Source organism: Electrophorus electricus, chromosome 6 (assembly GCF_041902795.1).
Source record: "Electrophorus electricus isolate QZ-2024a chromosome 6, ASM4190279v1, whole genome shotgun sequence".
Classification (NCBI taxonomy): Eukaryota; Metazoa; Chordata; class Actinopteri; order Gymnotiformes; family Gymnotidae; genus Electrophorus; species Electrophorus electricus.
In genome coordinates this window covers 25,532,429-25,538,667 of record NC_137502.1, presented here as the reverse complement: position 1 = coordinate 25,538,667, position 6,239 = coordinate 25,532,429, and positions in this window count along the sequence as shown.

Here is a 6,239-nt window from a genome sequence, read left to right as displayed (position 1 = left end):
GTCGCTCTCAGGAGCTCAGTAAATTCCAACATGGTACCATGATAGGATATCACCTGTACAACAAGTCCAGTCATTAAATTTCTTTGCTACTAAATATTCCACAGTCAACTGTTAGTGGTATTATAACAAAGTGGAAGCATTTGGGAATGACAGCAATTCAGCCATGAAGTGGTAAGGCATATAAAATGACAGAGCATGGTCAGTGAATGCTGAGGTAGTGCGCAGAGGTCGCCAACTTTCAGCAGTCAATCACTACAGACCTCCAAACTTCATGTGTTCTTGAGATTAGCTCAAGAACAGTGGGTAGAGAGCTTCATGGAATAGGTTTCTATGGCTGAGCAGCTGCATCCAAGCCTTACGTCACCAAGTGCAATGCAAAGCATCACAGCATGCAGACAAAGGACTCAAGAGCAGTAGGGATGTGTTCTCTGGAGTGACGAATCATGCTTCTCCATCTAGCAATCCAATGGACGAGTCTGGGTTTGGCGGTTGCCAGGAGAACGGTACTTCTCTGACTGCATTGTGCCAATATTTTGGACAATTTCATGTTCCCAACTTTGTGGGAACAATTTGAGGATGGCCCCTTCCTGTTCCAACATGACTGAACACCTTTGGGATGAATTAGAGCGGAGACTGCAAGCCTGGCCTCCCCAGAAGGGTTGAAGCTGTTATAGATGCAAAAGGGTGTGCCAACATCATATTAAACCCTATGGATTAAGATTGAGATGTCACTCAAGTTCATATGTATGCTAAGGCTGACAAGCAAATACTTTTGGCAATAAAGTGTAGGATATTGAGTTGCAAATGGTACAAAACTGGACTGATTCTATGAAGGATCTTTAAACATCCTTTGTATCTGGACCTTCCTTAAAGGCTATTTGTGCTTCTGTGGTGCAGAACAGGGTATATTTCAATGTTTCAAAGTATCATTTGTGACCCCTTGTGGGCCTATGACATTACCCAAAGATTATACCTTTGCCTTGTGGAAATCACACTTCTCCAATTTCTCAATGTTCCTGCAGCCCAGACATGCTTGATATGTTCCTCCAAGCTAGGAGAATAGACTAAAATGTCGTCAATATAGATAACTACCCATATCATATATTCCACATATTTCTGAATACATCATTAAGAAAAAACTGGAATACTGAAGACATTTCCCAAGCTGTAAGGCATAACCAAATAGTCATTGGGTTCCTTGCAGTAAACATACAGTAAGTCCAATTTAGTAAAAACAGTATCCTGGTGTAGCTTTTACAAAGCTGAAAGAACAAGTGGAAGATGGTAGTGATTCTTTACCATCATAGCTTTTAACTCCCTATAATCTATACATGGCCTTAAACCCCCATCTTTCATTTCTACAAAAAAAATAAATAAATAAAAATTCAGCTGTTTGCAGGAGATGCTGAGGTCCATAAATGGCATAGGGCCTTTTTTGGGGTACTCGTCCACGGCAGCTAATTAGGGATAGAAAGGGAGAAAATGTGACACTTGGGTGTGGTACCTGGCAGCCAGTCTATAGCACACTCCTAGGAGCAGTGAGGAGGCAAGTGAGCAAATTGGTATTTACTAAAAACATTAGAAAAATCTGCATGTTCCACAGGAACATTAACATGAGAAGGCTGAGATTTGGTGCTTATGGCAAGACAGACTGTTGTTAAACTATGTGAGTGACAAGAGCTCCATTTAGTGAGTTCACCTGTGGCCCAGGACAGTACTGGGTAATAATTAGCTAACCCTGGAAAACCTAGAAGTGTCAGGTTTTCAGGGTAATTAATAATAAAAATGGGAATGGATTCAGTATGAAGCACACTCATTGTGAGTGTGATTGACACCATGAGCTCTGATACCACGCCTGAACATATAGACCAGCCATCAATGCTTTGTAGCAGGGGTTCACACTGGGTTTTGTGCCATCCCCTCACAGCAGGGGGATTCATTAACCATGGACACCCCCCCGCTGGCTTCACAGTACCAGCTCACTTGAGACACCAATTTGTGATAATGGCTGAGGGCAGTATCCATACCCAGGTTCTGCAGGTGGTAAATGTGGCAGAGGATTTAGCATTCCACACGGCCCTGGCCCATTGCAAAGCCTTATCAATGAGAAGGGTGATGAGGGGAATCTTTGCAGCATCTGTGGGAAAAGTAGCAGGCATCAAATTGAAGTATAATGGGCAATGCGATAGGAATCCTTGACATAGGCCTAGTGAGCCATCATACTTATCCAGAATCACCAAGCACACAGGAGCTACAGGCAAGTAAGCAAGTACATGGGAAAGCTGATGAGACCTACCCTGGTTAAGTTGACTGGGGTTGGAAGAAATAGCCATAACTTGGAGGGTACAGATAAGATCCTCTGCACCTCTAATGAGGTGCTGAAGATGTTGCTCATGGTTTCCTAAGTTGTTTTTTGGAGATTTCAGGGCAGCATGAAACTAACAAATCTGCTGGAGGTGAAGTGTTCTGTTACACATGAATCCGAGAGAGATCTACGTGCAGGTAAGGAATTTTATTAAAAGTGAGCTAGGTAAAAGGCCATTTCATCCTAGCAACTTTTAGTAGACAGTCATCGTAAACACTTAATACAATTTTACATTTATGGCATTTAGCAGACGCTCTTAACCAGAGCAACTTACAAAAGTGCTTTGTCATTGACTCAGAATACATCCTAGTACAGTAGGTTAGAATCAGACATACCAATGAACTAGAATACAGGGATGAATGCTGATAGCTAGAAGTACAAGATACATAAAAAGGTCTGTCTCAATGCTCGTCATCCATGAGACCTGAAGCAAGGCATTTCAAGCCGAGCCATACTTGAGGTTTGAAGTACTCGAGGTACGGATTGGGCTTTGACCATTGACCTCATGTATGAAGGAGCTGGTCCATTTTTGGCTTTGTAGGCAAGTGACAAGGTTTTAAATCTGATACGTGCAGCTACAGGGAGCCAATGAAGGGAGCACAGCAGTGGAGTAACATGAACTTCAGAAGATTGAAGACCAGTCATACTGCTGCATTCTGGACAAGTTTAGAGGTTCGATGGCTCTTAGAGGAAGACCAACATGTAGCGAGTTGCAGTAGTCTAGCTTTGAGATCACAAGATACTGCACAAGCACCTGGGTAGCTTCCTGTGAGAAAGGGTCAAGGAGGAATCTGCAAGACTGGGTTAGATTAGAGTTGAGCGACAACTGGTTGTGAAAAGTTACGCCCAGGCTACGGGCAGCTTCAGATGGTGATACCAGGGAGTTCTCAAAGGAAACAGTGAGGTTATGGTAAGGATTGGGAGTACCTGGGAAGAACAAAAGCTGAGTTTTACTGGGGTTGAGCTTCAAGTGGTGGGCCATCATCCATGACTCGATGTCAGTCAAGCATGCAGAGATATGTCTGGAGACTTGCGTGTCACCAGCTGGAAAAGAAATAGTCACACCAAGCCTGGAGAGAACAGAAAGAAGAATGTTGTGGTTTACTGTCAAAGGCTGCTGAAAGGTCTAGAAGAATCAAAACATGACAGTTTTGCAGCTTTAGCAGCAAGAAGTTTCTCAGTCACTGCTATGAGGGCCGTTTCTGTAGAATGTGCCGGTTTGTAGCCAGACTGATTGGGATCATGCAGCTGGTTCTGGGTGAGAATTGATTATAAACTTGTTCAAGGGTTGGAGAGGAAAGAGAAGTGATACCAGTCTGTAGTTGGTAACGCTGTCAAGTGTAGTCTTCTTGAGGATTGGTACCACCCTGGCAGTTTTGAATGCAGTAGGCACATATCAAGATTATAAGGAGTTGATGACAGATGAAAGGAAGCAGATCTCTTGCAGTTGTCTAGAACAGAGTGGAAGGAATTGGATCCAGCAGACATGTAGTTGGATTGTTACAGGTCAGGAGTTGAAGAATTTAATCTGAGGAGAGAGGAGAAAAAGTCAGTGTTGGGGAATGCACACTGGTTGGAGGAGTGGGAACAGAGGAAAAGGACTGGTGGATTGCTGCAACTGCCTCCTCAAAGAAGGTGATAAAATCCTCTGGAGTAAGATAAGCAAGGAGGGGGAGGATTAATGAGAGAAGAAAAATCATGAAGAGCTTGCGTGGATCAGATGCTGATGATTCAAATTTTCTGCCTGTAGCAGAATGACTTTGCAGATGTTGCTTCCAGTGAGAACTTGGAAAGGAGAGACTTGTATGAGCTGAGGTCTGAATCTACATGAGATTTCCTCCACTGACTCTGCAGTCCTTATTTCTCTCCTGTGGCAGTAAAGTGTTTGTTAGCCAGGGGGCAGGTGGGGAGGACTTAGCACATCTAGAGGAGAGAGGGCACAGAAGATTCATTGATGAGTGAGAGAGAGAGAGAGAGAGACACACACAGACAGACACACACAAAGTAAGGGAAGAGGGAGTTATGGATTGCAGATTGCAATGGAGGGAGGAGGAACATATTGGAGAGGAATGGATGGAAAAAGAAGGAAGGGAGAGAGAAGGATAGAAAGTGATGGTCCAAGAGGTGGAGGTGACTGCGATGTCTGATGTGGTGGTACGGGTGAAGATCAGGTCCAGAACATTGGCCCTTTTGTGAGTTAGAGGATCATGGTTGAGGGTGAGGTCAAATGCTGTCAACAGCAGAAGAATGCAGGAGAAATGCAGCTTGTCTGATGGAAGGTTGAAGTCAGCAAGGAGAATAAGTGGATTTCCTTCAGTGGGGAATTGACTGATCAATGAAGCGATCTATGGAATCTGGAGGGCGGTAGATAACGAATGATAAGAAGTTTGGTGGGGAAAGACACTGTAATGGCATGAAATTCAAGAGAGGAGATAGAAAGAGTGGAGAAGGAAAGTGGAGTGAAACGCCACTCTCGAGACATTAGTAAACCTATGCCACCACCCTTGCCAAGACACCTTAGAGAATGGATAAATAAAAAGACAGAGAACAGGGCAGTCCAAGTCATCGAGTTCTGAAGGGTGATCCACATTTCTGTTGGAGCCAGGAAGTGTAGGTATGCTAATGCCGAGATGAAGTCAGCCTTCTGGACAGCAGATTGTCAGTTCCAGAGCCCTCCTGCCATCATGATATGTGATGGTGCCGAGCATTGTGAGTCAGTGAGGTTGCTGAGATTGCGACATCTATGATAGCATCAAGGAGAGCTGTGGGATATGTGGACAAGAATTGTGAAACATTTCAGATGCTTGATTTGTGGATGTATGAAAAAAAAAAAAAGATTGGGATAATGAGAAGATACTTAGCTGAGTTTGTGAAGTCCTGTAGGTGAGATGTAGATGAACTGATTAAGAGCACCACCAAACCTTCTCCAAATGTTAATTACTGCTACAGACACATGTGTCTCTAGGAGTCATCCTAATTTAACTCAGTTCAATAAGTGCTGAGCCCACCCCTAAATTCACACCTAAGGCCAAGGCGAAACTACACCTGTAGTGAGTAATTACAGCTAACAAGCAACTAACAACTAGGTTTAAACAACAAGCCTTGACTTTCACATAATCTAAGGCAAAAGTAAGTGAACTCAGAGCCTACCTTAACCAACCAGATGATGATCTAATGAGACAAACCTAATACACACATCCATCACACAGTCATCATAAGCACCCAACACCAGCGAACACCGAAGCTCGAAAATTTGTTAAATGAACAGCTTTCTTAAACTTAAACTATGGCTTGTACAATTTTATTGACTACATATAACAAATTATGTGTATGTGACAGGGAGGACAAATGGCAACAAAAATTCTTAACATTTTTTCTTTTAGCACTGGAACCTAACAAAATTACATTGTGAATCACCTTATTGACTTAACTATTTCTTCATTATATATGCATTTTTTTCTAAAAATATTGTTATTGTTTTGCTTTTCACTGATTTAATATTAGAAATAAATGAAATATTATTAGTGGATTGCATTGTAATATTGATTGATTGATTGACTGATTGATTGTTGCATCATCTATCGCTCCTCATGCCATACAGATGTTGCTGGTATATAAAGTAAATGAAGGGGGTGAAGAAGGCACCCTTGCCTTGTGAAACTAACTTGAAGACTCTAAGAGCTTCAAAAGGTAAGGTAAATAGTGAGATGATGAGGAAAAACGAAATAAATAAATGTAAAAGTGCCATAGGTTTAGCTTGATTGTATGCAATACTGTTGTTTAAACAACCAAAAAAAAAGAATTACACTTTTTAAAGAAAAATAATAATTTATAGGTATCATTATAAATAACAATGAATGCATAATCACACCTT